The sequence below is a fragment of the Loxodonta africana genome, unplaced genomic scaffold, assembly GCF_030014295.1.
Source record: "Loxodonta africana isolate mLoxAfr1 unplaced genomic scaffold, mLoxAfr1.hap2 scaffold_50, whole genome shotgun sequence".
In the NCBI taxonomy this organism is placed as follows: Eukaryota; Metazoa; Chordata; class Mammalia; order Proboscidea; family Elephantidae; genus Loxodonta; species Loxodonta africana.
In genome coordinates, this window is record NW_026975218.1 from 129947 (window position 1) to 147767 (window position 17821).

Here is a 17821-nt window from a genome sequence, read left to right on the forward strand (position 1 = left end):
AAGTTTAAGATAGGGTGAGGGTTAGGGTTATGGCTAAGGTTTGGGCTTGTTTTCAGGTTAGTGTTAAGGTTATGTTCAGGGTTAGGGTTACGTTCAGGGGTTGTGTTCAGTTTTAGGTTAGGGTTAGATTTAAGGTTAGGGTTAAGTTTAGTGTTACGTTTAGGGTTAGGGTCATGGTTGTGTTAGGCTTTGTGGTTGGGGTGAGGGTTAGTTTTAGGTTAGGGTTGGTTAGGGTTAGGATTACCGTTATGATAAGGCGTTAGGGGTTAGAGGTGTAGTTTAGGGTTAGGGTTTGGGTGAGGGTTCCGGTTAGGCCTTGCGGTTCTGGTCATGGTTAGGTTTGGTTTAGACTTAGGGTTAGGTGCATGATTCGGTTTCGGGTTAGTGTTAGAGTTAGGGTGAGAGTTAGTGTTAAGGTTTTTGCTAGGCTTTGGTGTTAGGGTTAGGGTTTGTGTTAGGGTTAGGTTTATCATTAGGGCTCAGGGGTTTCAGGTTAATGTTAGGGTTAGGGTTAGGGATAGCATTAGGGTTAGGGTTGTGGGATACGGTTAGGATTTAGGGTGCGGGTTACGGTTAGTTTTCCAGTTAAGGTGAGGGTTTAGGGTAATTGTTACGATTAGGGTTATAGTCAGAGTTAGGGTTTGGTTTAGGATTAGGGTTAGGTGTAGGGTAAGAATTAGGTTTAGGTCCATGTTGAGGGTTAGACTTAGTGTTCTATTTAGGGTCAGGGTTAGGGGTAGGGTTAGGATTAGGTCTAGGGTTAGGATTAGGATTATTTTAGGGTTAGGTTCAGGGCTATTGTAAGTGTTCGGTTTAGGGTTACAGATGGACTAGCGTTATTCTTAGAGTTAGGTTTAAGGTTAGGGTTTGGGTTAGGTCTAGGTTTAGGGTTAAGGTTATGGTTAGTGTTTGGATGAAGTTCAGGATAGGGTGAGGGTTATTTTTATGGTGAGGGCTAGGGTTTGGGTTTGTGTGCAGGTTAGTGTTAAGGATAGGTTTAGGGTTCGGTGAGGGTTAGGCGTTATGTCTAGGGTCAGCGTTAGGTTAGGTTTAGGGTTAGTGTGAAGTTTAGGTTAAGGGTGAGGGTTATGGTAAGGGTTAGGATTATAGACGGTGTTAGACGTTAGGTTTAGGGTGTTAGGGTTAGGTTTATGGTTAGGGTAGATTTAAGTTTAGGTTTAATATTAGGGTTAGGGTTAGATTTGGGTTACTGTTCGTATTAGGGTTAGGGTTAGGGATAAGTTTGGGGATAGCGTTAGGTTTAGGGTTGGGGATACGGTTAAGGATTAGGGTGAGGGTTAGGGTTAGGTTTACAGTTAAGGCGAGGGTTTAGGGTAATTGTTATGGTTAGGGTTAGAGTTAGAGTTAGGCTTAGGGTTAGCGTGAAGTTTCAGTTAATAGTCAGGGTTAGGCTTAAGGTTAGAGTAGGGTTAAGGTTAGTGTTCGGGTTAGGTATAGCGTTAGGGTTTGGGTAGGGGTAAGGTTAGGGTTAAGGCTAGGTTTACGGTAAAGGGTAGGGCTAGCTTAGGGTTAGATTTAGAGTTGGAGTTAGTGCTAGGGTTTAGGATGATGGTTATGGTCAGGTTTAGAGTTGTTGTTAGGGTTAGGGTAGAGTTAAGGTTAGGGTTAATTTAGGGTTAGAGAAAGGGTTAGGTTTAGGTCTGGGTTAGGTGTAGGATGCGGGGTAGGGTTAGGGTTAGGGGTTCATGGGAGGGTTAGCGTTAAGTTTACATTAAGCTGATGTTTTAGGGTGTTACTGTTAGGGCTAGGGTTAGCATTAGGTTTAGGGTCAGGGCTAGAGTTAGGGGATAGTTAAGGCTTAGCTTTACTTTCAGGGTTAGGGTTAGCCTTAGGTTTAGGGTGAAGTTTAGGTTAAGGATGAGGGTTAGGGTTAGGGTTAGGCATTTGGGTTAAGGTTAGGGTTAGGTTTAGGATTAGGCTTAGGGTTAGGGTTAGGTGTTTGGGTTAATGTTAGGGTCAGGTTTAGGGTTCGGCTTAGGGTTAGGGCTACAGCTGGGGTAAAGTTTAATTGAAGGGTGAGGGTTGAGCTTAGGGTTAGCGTTAGGGGTTAGGGTTAGAGCTTAGGTTAGGATTAAGTGTAGGGTTAAGGTTAGGTTTAGATTTAGGGTTAGGGTTAGTGTTAGGGTTAAGTCATGTTTAGGTTTAGGGCTAGGTGAAGGTTATAGATAGGGTTAGGTTAAGGGTTGAGGTTAGGTTTAGATGGTAAGATGAGGGTTAGTGCTAGGTTTCCATTGAAGCTGAGTGTGTAGGGTAAGTTTTAGGGTTAGGATTAGGGTTAGAGTTAGGGTTAGGGTCAGGGTTAGTTTTGAGTTTAGAGTTAGGGTTACGTTTATGGTACGGTCAGGGTTAGGGGAGATTTAGTGTTACGTTTAGTTTTAGGGCTAGGGTTACAGAGAAGTTTATGTGAAGCGAGAGGGTTGGGGTTAGGGGTTTGGGTTCAGGTCAGAGTCAGGGTTAGGGTTAGGTTTAGGGTTAGGGTTACGTGTAGTGTTAGTGTTAGTTTTGCTTAGGGTTCGGGTTTGAATGAAGTGAGGGTACGCTTAGCGTTATGCTTTAGGGTGAAATTCTGGTTAAGGGTGAGGGTTTTTTTCGGCTCAGGGTTAGGGTTAGAGTTAGGGTCAGTGGTTAGGGTTAGGTTTAGGGTTAAGGTTAGTTTTAGGCTAAGGATTAGGATTAGAGTTAGGGTTAAGGGTTACTGTTTCAGTTAGGTTTAGGTTAAGGTTATAATTAGGGTTAAGTTTAGGGTTAGGGTAAGAGTTAGAGTTACATTTACAGTTAAGGTGAGGGTTCTGGGTAAGTGTTACCGTTCAGGTTAGGGTTAGGGCTAGGGTTAGGGTTAGAGTTAAGGTTAAGGGTTAGGGTTAGGTTTAAGTTTATGGTAGGCTTAAAGATAGGGTTGAGGTTAGGTTAGGGTTAGGGTCAGGGTTAGAATTAGAATTAGGTTTAGGGCGAGGATTAGGGTCAGAGTTATTGTAAGGGTTAGGTTTCGGGTTACAGGTGGGCCAAGGTTAAGGTGAGGGTTAGGTTTATGGGGAGGGTTAGGGTTAAAGTCAGGGTGAGTTTTAGGTTAGGGATAGGGTGAAGTTTAAGATAGGGTGAGGGTTAGGGTTATGGCTAAGGTTTGGGCTTGTTTTCAGGTTAGTGTTAAGGTTATGTTCAGGGTTAGGGTTACGTTCAGGGGTTGTGTTCAGTTTTAGGGTTAGGGTTAGATTTAAGGTTAGGGTTAAGTTTAGTGTTACGTTTAGGGTTAGGGTCATGGTTGTGTTAGGCTTTGTGGTTGGGGTGAGGGTTAGTTTTAGGGTTAGGGTTGGTTAGGGTTAGGATTACCGTTATGATAAGGCGTTAGGGGTTAGAGGTGTAGTTTAGGGTTAGGGTTTGGGTGAGGGTTCCGGTTAGGCCTTGCGGTTCTGGTCATGGTTAGGTTTGGTTTAGACTTAGGGTTAGGTGCATGATTCGGTTTCGGGTTAGTGTTAGAGTTAGGGTGAGAGTTAGTGTTAAGGTTTTTGCTAGGCTTTGGTGTTAGGGTTAGGGTTTGTGTTAGGGTTAGGTTTATCATTAGGGCTCAGGGGTTTCAGGTTAATGTTAGGGTTAGGGTTAGGGATAGCATTAGGGTTAGGGTTGTGGGATACGGTTAGGATTTAGGGTGCGGGTTACGGTTAGTTTTCCAGTTAAGGTGAGGGTTTAGGGTAATTGTTACGATTAGGGTTATAGTCAGAGTTAGGGTTTGGTTTAGGATTAGGGTTAGGTGTAGGGTAAGAATTAGGTTTAGGTCCATGTTGAGGGTTAGACTTAGTGTTCTATTTAGGGTCAGGGTTAGGGGTAGGGTTAGGATTAGGTCTAGGGTTAGGATTAGGATTATTTTAGGGTTAGGTTCAGGGCTATTGTAAGTGTTCGGTTTAGGGTTACAGATGGACTAGCGTTATTCTTAGAGTTAGGTTTAAGGTTAGGGTTTGGGTTAGGTCTAGGTTTAGGGTTAAGGTTATGGTTAGTGTTTGGATGAAGTTCAGGACAGGGTGAGGGTTATTTTTATGGTGAGGGCTAGGGTTTGGGTTTGTGTGCAGGTTAGTGTTAAGGATAGGTTTAGGGTTCGGTGAGGGTTAGGCGTTATGTCTAGGGTCAGCGTTAGGTTAGGTTTAGGGTTAGTGTGAAGTTTAGGTTAAGGGTGAGGGTTATGGTAAGGGTTAGGATTATAGACGGTGTTAGACGTTAGGTTTAGGGTGTTAGGGTTAGGTTTATGGTTAGGGTAGATTTAAGTTTAGGTTTAATATTAGGGTTAGGGTTAGATTTGGGTTACTGTTCGTATTAGGGTTAGGGTTAGGGATAAGTTTGGGGATAGCGTTAGGTTTAGGGTTGGGGATACGGTTAAGGATTAGGGTGAGGGTTAGGGTTAGGTTTACAGTTAAGGCGAGGGTTTAGGGTAATTGTTATGGTTAGGGTTAGAGTTAGAGTTAGGCTTAGGTTTAGGGTGAAGTTTCAGTTAATAGTCAGGGTTAGGCTTAAGGTTAGAGTAGGGTTAAGGTTAGTGTTCGGGTTAGGTATAGCGTTAGGGTTTGGGTAGGGGTAAGGTTAGGGTTAAGGCTAGGTTTACGGTAAAGGGTAGGGCTAGCTTGGGGTTAGATTTAGAGTTGGAGTTAGTGCTAGGGTTTAGGATGATGGTTATGGTCAGGTTTAGAGTTGTTGTTAGGGTTAGGGTAGAGTTAAGGTTAGGGTTAATTTAGGGTTAGAAAAAGGGTTAGGTTTAGGTCTGGGTTAGGTGTAGGATGCGGGGTAGGGTTAGGGTTAGGGGTTCATGGGAGGGTTAGTGTTAAGTTTCCATTAAGCTGATGTTTTAGGGTGTTACTGTTAGGGCTAGGGTTAGCATTAGGTTTAGGGTCAGGGCTAGAGTTAGGGGATAGTTAAGGCTTAGCTTTACTTTCAGGGTTAGGGTTAGCCTTAGGTTTAGGGTGAAGTTTAGGTTAAGGATGAGGGTTAGGGTTAGGGTTAGGCATTTGGGTTAAGGTTAGGGTTAGGTTTAGGATTAGGCTTAGGGTTAGGGTTAGGTGTTTGGGTTAATGTTAGGGTCAGGTTTAGGGTTCGGCTTAGGGTTAGGGCTACAGCTGGGGTAAAGTTTAATTGAAGGGTGAGGGTTGAGCTTAGGGTTAGCGTTAGGGGTTAGGGTTAGAGCTTAGGTTAGGATTAAGTGTAGGGTTAGGGTTCGGTTTAGATTTAGGGTTAGGGTTAGTGTTAGGGTTAAGTCATGTTTAGGTTTAGGGCTAGGTGAAGGTTATAGATAGGGTTAGGTTAAGGGTTGAGGTTAGGTTTAGATGGTAAGATGAGGGTTAGTGCTAGGTTTCCATTGAAGCTGAGTGTGTAGGGTAAGTTTTAGGGTTAGGATTAGGGTTAGAGTTAGGGTTAGGGTCAGGGTTAGTTTTGAGTTTAGAGTTAGGGTTACGTTTATGGTACGGTCAGGGTTAGGGGAGATTTAGTGTTACGTTTAGTTTTAGGGCTAGGGTTACAGAGAAGTTTATGTGAAGCGAGAGGGTTGGGGTTAGGGGTTTGGGTTCAGGTCAGAGTCAGGGTTAGGGTTAGGTTTAGGGTTAGGGTTACGTGTAGTGTTAGTGTTAGTTTTGCTTAGGGTTCGGGTTTGAATGAAGTGAGGGTACGCTTAGCGTTATGCTTTAGGGTGAAATTCTGGTTAAGGGTGAGGGTTCGGCTCAGGGTTAGGGTTAGAGTTAGGGTCAGTGGTTAGGGTTAGGTTTAGGGTTAAGGTTAGTTTTAGGCTAAGGATTAGGATTAGAGTTAGGGTTAAGGGTTACTGTTTCAGTTAGGTTTAGGATAAGGTTATAATTAGGGTTAAGTTTAGGGTTAGGGTAAGAGTTAGAGTTACATTTACAGTTAAGGTGAGGGTTCTGGGTAAGTGTTACCGTTAAGGTTAGGGTTAGGGCTAGGGTTAGGGTTAGAGTTAAGGTTAAGTGTTAGGGTTAGGTTTAAGTTTATGGTAGGCTTAAAGATAGGGTTGAGGTTAGGTTAGGGTTAGGGTCAGGGTTAGAATTAGAATTAGGTTTAGGGCGAGGATTAGGGTCAGAGTTATTGTAAGGGTTAGGTTTCGGGTTACAGGTGGGCCAAGGTTAAGGTGAGGGTTAGGTTTATGGGGAGGGTTAGGGTTAAAGTCAGGGTGAGTTTTAGGTTAGGGATAGGGTGAAGTTTAAGATAGGGTGAGGGTTAGGGTTATGGCTAAGGTTTGGGCTTGTTTTCAGGTTAGTGTTAAGGTTATGTTCAGGGTTAGGGTTACGTTCAGGGGTTGTGTTCAGTTTTAGGGTTAGGGTTAGATTTAAGGTTAGGGTTAAGTTTAGTGTTACGTTTAGGGTTAGGGTCATGGTTGTGTTAGGCTTTGTGGTTGGGGTGAGGGTTAGTTTTAGGGTTAGGGTTGGTTAGGGTTAGGATTACCGTTATGATAAGGCGTTAGGGGTTAGAGGTGTAGTTTAGGGTTAGGGTTTGGGTGAGGGTTCCGGTTAGGCCTTGCGGTTCTGGTCATGGTTAGGTTTGGTTTAGGCTTAGGGTTAGGTGCATGATTCGGTTTCGGGTTAGTGTTAGAGTTAGGGTGAGAGTTAGTGTTAAGGTTTTTGCTAGGCTTTGGTGTTAGGGTTAGGGTTTGTGTTAGGGTTAGGTTTATCATTAGGGCTCAGGGGTTTCAGGTTAATGTTAGGGTTAGGGTTAGGGATAGCATTAGGGTTAGGGTTGTGGGATACGGTTAGGATTTAGGGTGCGGGTTACGGTTAGTTTTCCAGTTAAGGTGAGGGTTTAGGGTAATTGTTACGATTAGGGTTATAGTCAGAGTTAGGGTTTGGTTTAGGATTAGGGTTAGGTGTAGGGTAAGAATTAGGTTTAGGTCCATGTTGAGGGTTAGACTTAGTGTTCTATTTAGGGTCAGGGTTAGGGGTAGGGTTAGGATTAGGTCTAGGGTTAGGATTAGGATTATTTTAGGGTTAGGTTCAGGGCTATTGTAAGTGTTCGGTTTAGGGTTACAGATGGACTAGCGTTATTCTTAGAGTTAGGTTTAAGGTTAGGGTTTGGGTTAGGTCTAGGTTTAGGGTTAAGGTTATGGTTAGTGTTTGGATGAAGTTCAGGACAGGGTGAGGGTTATTTTTATGGTGAGGGCTAGGGTTTGGGTTTGTGTGCAGGTTAGTGTTAAGGATAGGTTTAGGGTTCGGTGAGGGTTAGGCGTTATGTCTAGGGTCAGCGTTAGGTTAGGTTTAGGGTTAGTGTGAAGTTTAGGTTAAGGGTGAGGGTTATGGTAAGGGTTAGGATTATAGACGGTGTTAGACGTTAGGTTTAGGGTGTTAGGGTTAGGTTTATGGTTAGGGTAGATTTAAGTTTAGGTTTAATATTAGGGTTAGGGTTAGATTTGGGTTACTGTTCGTATTAGGGTTAGGGTTAGGGATAAGTTTGGGGATAGCGTTAGGTTTAGGGTTGGGGATACGGTTAAGGATTAGGGTGAGGGTTAGGGTTAGGTTTACAGTTAAGGCGAGGGTTTAGGGTAATTGTTATGGTTAGGGTTAGAGTTAGAGTTAGGCTTAGGGTTAGGGTGAAGTTTCAGTTAATAGTCAGGGTTAGGGTTAAGGTTAGTGTTCGGGTTAGGTATAGCGTTAGGGTTTGGGTAGGGGTAAGGTTAGGGTTAAGGCTAGGTTTACAGTAAAGGGTAGGGCTAGCTTAGGGTTAGATTTAGAGTTGGAGTTAGTGCTAGGGTTTAGGATGATGGTTATGGTCAGGTTTAGAGTTGTTGTTAGGGTTAGGGTAGAGTTAAGGTTAGGGTTAATTTAGGGTTAGAAAAAGGGTTAGGTTTAGGTCTGGGTTAGGTGTAGGATGCGGGGTAGGGTTAGGGTTAGGGGTTCATGGGAGGGTTAGTGTTAAGTTTCCATTAAGCTGATGTTTTAGGGTGTTACTGTTAGGGCTAGGGTTAGCATTAGGTTTAGGGTCAGGGCTAGAGTTAGGGGATAGTTAAGGCTTAGATTTACTTTCAGCGTTAGGGTTAGCCTTAGGTTTAGGGTGAAGTTTAGGTTAAGGATGAGGGTTAGGGTTAGGGTTAGGCATTTGGGTTAAGGTTAGGGTTAGGTTTAGGATTAGGCTTAGGGTTAGGGTTAGGTGTTTGGGTTAATGTTAGGGTCAGGTTTAGGGTTCGGCTTAGGGTTAGGGCTACAGCTGGGGTAAAGTTTAATTGAAGGGTGAGGGTTGAGCTTAGGGTTAGCGTTAGGGGTTAGGGTTAGAGCTTAGGTTAGGATTAAGTGTAGGGTTAAGGTTAGGTTTAGATTTAGGGTTAGGGTTAGTGTTAGGGTTAAGTCATGTTTAGGTTTAGGGCTAGGTGAAGGTTATAGATAGGGTTAGGTTAAGGGTTGAGGTTAGGTTTAGATGGTAAGATGAGGGTTAGTGCTAGGTTTCCATTGAAGCTGAGTGTGTAGGGTAAGTTTTAGGGTTAGGATTAGGGTTAGAGTTAGGGTTAGGGTCAGGGTTAGTTTTGAGTTTAGAGTTAGGGTTACGTTTATGGTACGGTCAGGGTTAGGGGAGATTTAGTGTTACGTTTAGTTTTAGGGCTAGGGTTACAGAGAAGTTTATGTGAAGCGAGAGGGTTGGGGTTAGGGGTTTGGGTTCAGGTCAGAGTCAGGGTTAGGGTTAGGTTTAGGGTTAGGGTTACGTGTAGTGTTAGTGTTAGTTTTGCTTAGGGTTCGGGTTTGAATGAAGTGAGGGTACGCTTAGCGTTATGCTTTAGGGTGAAATTCTGGTTAAGGGTGAGGGTTCGGCTCAGGGTTAGGGTTAGAGTTAGGGTCAGTGGTTAGGGTTAGGTTTAGGGTTAAGGTTAGTTTTAGGCTAAGGATTAGGATGAGAGTTAGGGTTAAGGGTTACTGTTTCAGTTAGGTTTAGGTTAAGGTTATAATTAGGGTTAAGTTTAGGGTTAGGGTAAGAGTTAGAGTTACATTTACAGTTAAGGTGAGGGTTCTGGGTAAGTGTTACCGTTCAGGTTAGGGTTAGGGCTAGGGTTAGGGTTAGAGTTAAGGTTAAGTGTTAGGGTTAGGTTTAAGTTTATGGTAGGCTTAAAGATAGGGTTGAGGTTAGGTTAGGGTTAGGGTCAGGGTTAGAATTAGAATTAGGTTTAGGGCGAGGATTAGGGTCAGAGTTATTGTAAGGGTTAGGTTTCGGGTTACAGGTGGGCCAAGGTTAAGGTGAGGGTTAGGTTTATGGGGAGGGTTAGGGTTAAAGTCAGGGTGAGTTTTAGGTTAGGGATAGGTGAAGTTTAAGATAGGGTGAGGGTTAGGGTTATGGCTAAGGTTTGGGCTTGTTTTCAGGTTAGTGTTAAGGTTATGTTCAGGGTTAGGGTTACGTTCAGGGGTTGTGTTCAGTTTTAGGGTTAGGGTTAGATTTAAGGTTAGGGTTAAGTTTAGTGTTACGTTTAGGGTTAGGGTCATGGTTGTGTTAGGCTTTGTGGTTGGGGTGAGGGTTAGTTTTAGGGTTAGGGTTGGTTAGGGTTAGGATTACCGTTATGATAAGGCGTTAGGGGTTAGAGGTGTAGTTTAGGGTTAGGGTTTGGGTGAGGGTTCCGGTTAGGCCTTGCGGTTCTGGTCATGGTTAGGTTTGGTTTAGGCTTAGGGTTAGGTGCATGATTCGGTTTCGGGTTAGTGTTAGAGTTAGGGTGAGAGTTAGTGTTAAGGTTTTTGCTAGGCTTTGGTGTTAGGGTTAGGGTTTGTGTTAGGGTTAGGTTTATCATTAGGGCTCAGGGGTTTCAGGTTAATGTTAGGGTTAGGGTTAGGGATAGCATTAGGGTTAGGGTTGTGGGATACGGTTAGGATTTAGGGTGCGGGTTACGGTTAGTTTTCCAGTTAAGGTGAGGGTTTAGGGTAATTGTTACGATTAGGGTTATAGTCAGAGTTAGGGTTTGGTTTAGGATTAGGGTTAGGTGTAGGGTAAGAATTAGGTTTAGGTCCATGTTGAGGGTTAGACTTAGTGTTCTATTTAGGGTCAGGGTTAGGGGTAGGGTTAGGATTAGGTCTAGGGTTAGGATTAGGATTATTTTAGGGTTAGGTTCAGGGCTATTGTAAGTGTTCGGTTTAGGGTTACAGATGGACTAGCGTTATTCTTAGAGTTAGGTTTAAGGTTAGGGTTTGGGTTAGGTCTAGGTTTAGGGTTAAGGTTATGGTTAGTGTTTGGATGAAGTTCAGGATAGGGTGAGGGTTATTTTTATGGTGAGGGCTAGGGTTTGGGTTTGTGTGCAGGTTAGTGTTAAGGATAGGTTTAGGGTTCGGTGAGGGTTAGGCGTTATGTCTAGGGTCAGCGTTAGGTTAGGTTTAGGGTTAGTGTGAAGTTTAGGTTAAGGGTGAGGGTTATGGTAAGGGTTAGGATTATAGACGGTGTTAGACGTTAGGTTTAGGGTGTTAGGGTTAGGTTTATGGTTAGGGTAGATTTAAGTTTAGGTTTAATATTAGGGTTAGGGTTAGATTTGGGTTACTGTTCGTATTAGGGTTAGGGTTAGGGATAAGTTTGGGGATAGCGTTAGGTTTAGGGTTGGGGATACGGTTAAGGATTAGGGTGAGGGTTAGGGTTAGGTTTACAGTTAAGGCGAGGGTTTAGGGTAATTGTTATGGTTAGGGTTAGAGTTAGAGTTAGGCTTAGGGTTAGGGTGAAGTTTCAGTTAATAGTCAGGGTTAGGCTTAAGGTTAGAGTAGGGTTAAGGTTAGTGTTCGGGTTAGGTATAGCGTTAGGGTTTGGGTAGGGGTAAGGTTAGGGTTAAGGCTAGGTTTACGGTAAAGGGTAGGGCTAGCTTAGGGTTAGATTTAGAGTTGGAGTTAGTGCTAGGGTTTAGGATGATGGTTATGGTCAGGTTTAGAGTTGTTGTTAGGGTTAGGGTAGAGTTAAGGTTAGGGTTAATTTAGGGTTAGAGAAAGGGTTAGGTTTAGGTCTGGGTTAGGTGTAGGATGCGGGGTAGGGTTAGGGTTAGGGGTTCATGGGAGGGTTAGTGTTAAGTTTCCATTAAGCTGATGTTTTAGGGTGTTACTGTTAGGGCTAGGGTTAGCATTAGGTTTAGGGTCAGGGCTAGAGTTAGGGGATAGTTAAGGGTTAGCTTTACTTTAAGGGTTAGGTTTAGCCTTAGGTTTAGGGTGAAATTTAGGTTAAGGATGAGGGTTAGGGTTAGGGTTAGGCATTTGGGTTAAGGTTAGGGTTAGGTTTAGGATTAGGCTTAGGGTTAGGGTTAGGTGTTTGGGTTAATGTTAGGGTCAGGTTTAGGGTTCGGCTTAGGGTTAGGGCTACAGCTGGGGTAAAGTTTAATTGAAGGGTGAGGGTTGAGCTTAGGGTTAGCGTTAGGGGTTAGGGTTAGAGCTTAGGTTAGGATTAAGTGTAGGGTTAAGTTTAGGTTTAGATTTAGGGTTAGGGTTAGTGTTAGGGTTAAGTCATGTTTAGGTTTAGGGCTAGGTGAAGGTTATAGATAGGGTTAGGTTAAGGGTTGAGGTTAGGTTTAGATGGTAAGATGAGGGTTAGTGCTAGGTTTCCATTGAAGCTGAGTGTGTAGGGTAAGTTTTAGGGTTAGGATTAGGGTTAGAGTTAGGGTTAGGGTCAGGGTTAGTTTTGAGTTTAGAGTTAGGGTTACGTTTATGGTACGGTCAGGGTTAGGGGAGATTTAGTGTTACGTTTAGTTTTAGGGCTAGGGTTACAGAGAAGTTTATGTGAAGCAAGAGGGTTGGGGTTAGGGGTTTGGGTTCAGGTCAGAGTCAGGGTTAGGGTTAGGTTTAGGGTTAGGGTTACGTGTAGTGTTAGTGTTAGTTTTGCTTAGGGTTTGGGTTTGAATGAAGTTAGGGTACGCTTAGCGTTATGGTTTAGGGTGAAATTCTGGTTAAGGGTGAGGGTTTTTTTCGGCTCAGGGTTAGGGTTAGAGTTAGGGTCAGTGGTTAGGGTTAGGTTTAGGGTTAAGGTTAGTTTTAGGCTAAGGATTAGGATTCGAGTTAGGGTTAAGGGTTACTGTTTCAGTTAGGTTTAGGTTAAGGTTATAATTAGGGTTAAGTTTAGGGTTAGGGTAAGAGTTAGAGTTACATTTACAGTTAAGGTGAGGGTTCTGGGTAAGTGTTACCGTTAAGGTTAGGGTTAGGGCTAGGGTTAGGGTTAGAGTTAAGGTTAAGTGTTAGGGTTAGGTTTAAGTTTATGGTAGGCTTAAAGATAGGGTTGAGGTTAGGTTAGGGTTAGGGTCAGGGTTAGAATTAGAATTAGGTTTAGGGCGAGGATTAGGGTCAGAGTTATTGTAAGGGTTAGGTTTCGGGTTACAGGTGGGCCAAGGTTAAGGTGAGGGTTAGGTTTATGGGGAGGGTTAGGGTTAAAGTCAGGGTGAGTTTTAGGTTAGGGATAGGGTGAAGTTTAAGATAGGGTGAGGGTTAGGGTTATGGCTAAGGTTTGGGCTTGTTTTCAGGTTAGTGTTAAGGTTATGTTCAGGGTTAGGGTTACGTTCAGGGGTTGTGTTCAGTTTTAGGGTTAGGGTTAGATTTAAGGTTAGGGTTAAGTTTAGTGTTACGTTTAGGGTTAGGGTCATGGTTGTGTTAGGCTTTGTGGTTGGGGTGAGGGTTAGTTTTAGGGTTAGGGTTGGTTAGGGTTAGGATTACCGTTATGATAAGGCGTTAGGGGTTAGAGGTGTAGTTTAGGGTTAGGGTTTGGGTGAGGGTTCCGGTTAGGCCTTGCGGTTCTGGTCATGGTTAGGTTTGGTTTAGGCTTAGGGTTAGGTGCATGATTCGGTTTCGGGTTAGTGTTAGAGTTAGGGTGAGAGTTAGTGTTAAGGTTTTTGCTAGGCTTTGGTGTTAGGGTTAGGGTTTGTGTTAGGGTTAGGTTTATCATTAGGGCTCAGGGGTTTCAGGTTAATGTTAGGGTTAGGGTTAGGGATAGCATTAGGGTTAGGGTTGTGGGATACGGTTAGGATTTAGGGTGCGGGTTACGGTTAGTTTTCCAGTTAAGGTGAGGGTTTAGGGTAATTGTTACGATTAGGGTTATAGTCAGAGTTAGGGTTTGGTTTAGGATTAGGGTTAGGTGTAGGGTAAGAATTAGGTTTAGGTCCATGTTGAGGGTTAGACTTAGTGTTCTATTTAGGGTCAGGGTTAGGGGTAGGGTTAGGATTAGGTCTAGGGTTAGGATTAGGATTATTTTAGGGTTAGGTTCAGGGCTATTGTAAGTGTTCGGTTTAGGGTTACAGATGGACTAGCGTTATTCTTAGAGTTAGGTTTAAGGTTAGGGTTTGGGTTAGGTCTAGGTTTAGGGTTAAGGTTATGGTTAGTGTTTGGATGAAGTTCAGGATAGGGTGAGGGTTATTTTTATGGTGAGGGCTAGGGTTTGGGTTTGTGTGCAGGTTAGTGTTAAGGATAGGTTTAGGGTTCGGTGAGGGTTAGGCGTTATGTCTAGGGTCAGCGTTAGGTTAGGTTTAGGGTTAGTGTGAAGTTTAGGTTAAGGGTGAGGGTTATGGTAAGGGTTAGGATTATAGACGGTGTTAGACGTTAGGTTTAGGGTGTTAGGGTTAGGTTTATGGTTAGGGTAGATTTAAGTTTAGGTTTAATATTAGGGTTAGGGTTAGATTTGGGTTACTGTTCGTATTAGGGCTAGGGTTAGGGATAAGTTTGGGGATAGCGTTAGGTTTAGGGTTGGGGATACGGTTAAGGATTAGGGTGAGGGTTAGGGTTAGGTTTACAGTTAAGGCGAGGGTTTAGGGTAATTGTTATGGTTAGGGTTAGAGTTAGAGTTAGGCTTAGGGTTAGGGTGAAGTTTCAGTTAATAGTCAGGGTTAGGCTTAAGGTTAGAGTAGGGTTAAGGTTAGTGTTCGGGTTAGGTATAGCGTTAGGGTTTGGGTAGGGGTAAGGTTAGGGTTAAGGCTAGGTTTACGGTAAAGGGTAGGGCTAGCTTAGGGTTAGATTTAGAGTTGGAGTTAGTGCTAGGTTTTAGGATGATGGTTATGGTCAGGTTCAGAGTTGTTGTTAGAGTTAGGGTAGAGTTAAGGTTAGGGTTAATTTAGGGTTAGAGAAAGGGTTAGGTTTAGGTCTGGGTTAGGTGTAGGATGCGGGGTAGGGCTAGGGTTAGGGGTTCATGGGAGGGTTAGTGTTAAGTTTCCATTAAGCTGATGTTTTAGGGTGTTACTGTTAGGGCTAGGGTTAGCATTAGGTTTAGGGTCAGGGCTAGAGTTAGGGGATAGTTAAGGCTTAGCTTTACTTTCAGGGTTAGGGTTAGCCTTAGGTTTAGGGTGAAATTTAGGTTAAGGATGAGGGTTAGGGTTAGGGTTAGGCATTTGTGTTAAGGTTAGGGTTAGGTTTAGGATTAGGCTTAGGGTTAGGGTTAGGTGTTTGGGTTAATGTTAGGGTCAGGTTTAGGGTTCGGCTTAGGGTTAGGGCTACAGCTGGGGTAAAGTTTAATTGAAGGGTGAGAGTTGAGCTTAGGGTTAGCGTTAGGGGTTAGGGTTAGAGCTTAGGTTAGGATTAAGTGTAGGGTTAAGGTTAGGTTTAGATTTAGGGTTAGGGTTAGTGTTAGGGTTAAGTCATGTTTAGGTTTAGGGCTAGGTGAAGGTTATAGATAGGGTTAGGTTAAGGGTTGAGGTTAGGTTTAGATGGTAAGATGAGGGTTAGTGCTAGGTTTCCATTGAAGCTGAGTGTGTAGGGTAAGTTTTAGGGTTAGGATTAGGGTTAGAGTTAGGGTTAGGGTCAGGGTTAGTTTTGAGTTTAGAGTTAGGGTTACGTTTATGGTACGGTCAGGGTTAGGGGAGATTTAGTGTTACGTTTAGTTTTAGGGCTAGGGTTACAGAGAAGTTTATGTGAAGCGAGAGGGTTGGGGTTAGGGGTTTGGGTTCAGGTCAGAGTCAGGGTTAGGGTTAGGTTTAGGGTTAGGGTTACGTGTAGTGTTAGTGTTAGTTTTGCTTAGGGTTCGGGTTTGAATGAAGTGAGGGTACGCTTAGCGTTATGCTTTAGGGTGAAATTCTGGTTAAGGGTGAGGGTTCGGCTCAGGGTTAGGGTTAGAGTTAGGGTCAGTGGTTAGGGTTAGGTTTAGGGTTAAGGTTAGTTTTAGGCTAAGGATTAGGATTAGAGTTAGGGTTAAGGGTTACTGTTTCAGTTAGGTTTAGGTTAAGGTTATAATTAGGGTTAAGTTTAGGGTTAGGGTAAGAGTTAGAGTTACATTTACAGTTAAGGTGAGGGTTCTGGGTAAGTGTTACCGTTAAGGTTAGGGTTAGGGCTAGGGTTAGGGTTAGAGTTAAGGTTAAGGGTTAGGGTTAGGTTTAAGTTTATGGTAGGCTTAAAGATAGGGTTGAGGTTAGGTTAGGGTTAGGGTCAGGGTTAGAATTAGAATTAGGTTTAGGGCGAGGATTAGGGTCAGAGTTATTGTAAGGGTTAGGTTTCGGGTTACAGGTGGGCCAAGGTTAAGGTGAGGGTTAGGTTTATGGGGAGGGTTAGGGTTAAAGTCAGGGTGAGTTTTAGGTTAGGGATAGGGTGAAGTTTAAGATAGGGTGAGGGTTAGGGTTATGGCTAAGGTTTGGGCTTGTTTTCAGGTTAGTGTTAAGGTTATGTTCAGGGTTAGGGTTACGTTCAGGGGTTGTGTTCAGTTTTAGGGTTAGGGTTAGATTTAAGGTTAGGGTTAAGTTTAGTGTTACGTTTAGGGTTAGGGTCATGGTTGTGTTAGGCTTTGTGGTTGGGGTGAGGGTTAGTTTTAGGGTTAGGGTTGGTTAGGGTTAGGATTACCGTTATGATAAGGCGTTAGGGGTTAGAGGTGTAGTTTAGGGTTAGGGTTTGGGTGAGGGTTCCGGTTAGGCCTTGCGGTTCTGGTCATGGTTAGGTTTGGTTTAGGCTTAGGGTTAGGTGCATGATTCGGTTTCGGGTTAGTGTTAGAGTTAGGGTGAGAGTTAGTGTTAAGGTTTTTGCTAGGCTTTGGTGTTAGGGTTAGGGTTTGTGTTAGGGTTAGGTTTATCATTAGGGCTCAGGGGTTTCAGGTTAATGTTAGGGTTAGGGTTAGGGATAGCATTAGGGTTAGGGTTGTGGGATACGGTTAGGATTTAGGGTGCGGGTTACGGTTAGTTTTCCAGTTAAGGTGAGGGTTTAGGGTAATTGTTACGATTAGGGTTATAGTCAGAGTTAGGGTTTGGTTTAGGATTAGGGTTAGGTGTAGGGTAAGAATTAGGTTTAGGTCCATGTTGAGGGTTAGACTTAGTGTTCTATTTAGGGTCAGGGTTAGGGGTAGGGTTAGGATTAGGTCTAGGGTTAGGATTAGGATTATTTTAGGGTTAGGTTCAGGGCTATTGTAAGTGTTCGGTTTAGGGTTACAGATGGACTAGCGTTATTCTTAGAGTTAGGTTTAAGGTTAGGGTTTGGGTTAGGTCTAGGTTTAGGGTTAAGGTTATGGTTAGTGTTTGGATGAAGTTCAGGATAGGGTGAGGGTTATTTTTATGGTGAGGGCTAGGGTTTGGGTTTGTGTGCAGGTTAGTGTTAAGGATAGGTTTAGGGTTCGGTGAGGGTTAGGCGTTATGTCTAGGGTCAGCGTTAGGTTAGGTTTAGGGTTAGTGTGAAGTTTAGGTTAAGGGTGAGGGTTATGGTAAGGGTTAGGATTATAGACGGTGTTAGACGTTAGGTTTAGGGTGTTAGGGTGAGGTTTATGGTTAGGGTAGATTTAAGTTTAGGTTTAATATTAGGGTTAGGGTTAGATTTGGGTTACTGTTCGTATTAGGGCTAGGGTTAGGGATAAGTTTGGGGATAGCGTTAGGTTTAGGGTTGGGGATACGGTTAAGGATTAGGGTGAGGGTTAGGGTTAGGTTTACAGTTAAGGCGAGGGTTTAGGGTAATTGTTATGGTTAGGGTTAGAGTTAGAGTTAGGCTTAGGGTTAGGGTGAAGTTTCAGTTAATAGTCAGGGTTAGGCTTAAGGTTAGAGTAGGGTTAAGGTTAGTGTTCGGGTTAGGTATAGCGTTAGGGTTTGGGTAGGGGTAAGGTTAGGGTTAAGGCTAGGTTTACGGTAAAGGGTAGGGCTAGCTTAGGGTTAGATTTAGAGTTGGAGTTAGTGCTAGGGTTTAGGATGATGGTTATGGTCAGGTTTAGAGTTGTTGTTAGGGTTAGGGTAGAGTTAAGGTTAGGGTTAATTTAGGGTTAGAGAAAGGGTTAGGTTTAGGTCTGGGTTAGGTGTAGGATGCGGGGTAGGGCTAGGGTTAGGGGTTCATGGGAGGGTTAGTGTTAAGTTTCCATTAAGCTGATGTTTTAGGGTGTTACTGTTAGGGCTAGGGTTAGCATTAGGTTTAGGGTCAGGGCTAGAGTTAGGGGATAGTTAAGGCTTAGCTTTACTTTCAGGGTTAGGGTTAGCCTTAGGTTTAGGGTGAAGTTTAGGTTAAGGATGAGGGTTAGGGTTAGGGTTAGGCATTTGGGTTAAGGTTAGGGTTAGGTTTAGGATTAGGCTTAGGGTTAGGGTTAGGTGTTTGGGTTAATGTTAGGGTCAGGTTTAGGGTTCGGCTTAGGGTTAGGGCTACAGCTGGGGTAAAGTTTAATTGAAGGGTGAGAGTTGAGCTTAGGGTTAGCGTTAGGGGTTAGGGTTAGAGCTTAGGTTAGGATTAAGTGTAGGGTTAAGGTTAGGTTTAGATTTAGGGTTAGGGTTAGTGTTAGGGTTAAGTCATGTTTAGGTTTAGGGCTAGGTGAAGGTTATAGATAGGGTTAGGTTAAGGGTTGAGGTTAGGTTTAGATGGTAAGATGAGGGTTAGTGCTAGGTTTCCATTGAAGCTGAGTGTGTAGGGTAAGTTTTAGGGTTAGGATTAGGGTTAGAGTTAGGGTTAGGGTCAGGGTTAGTTTTGAGTTT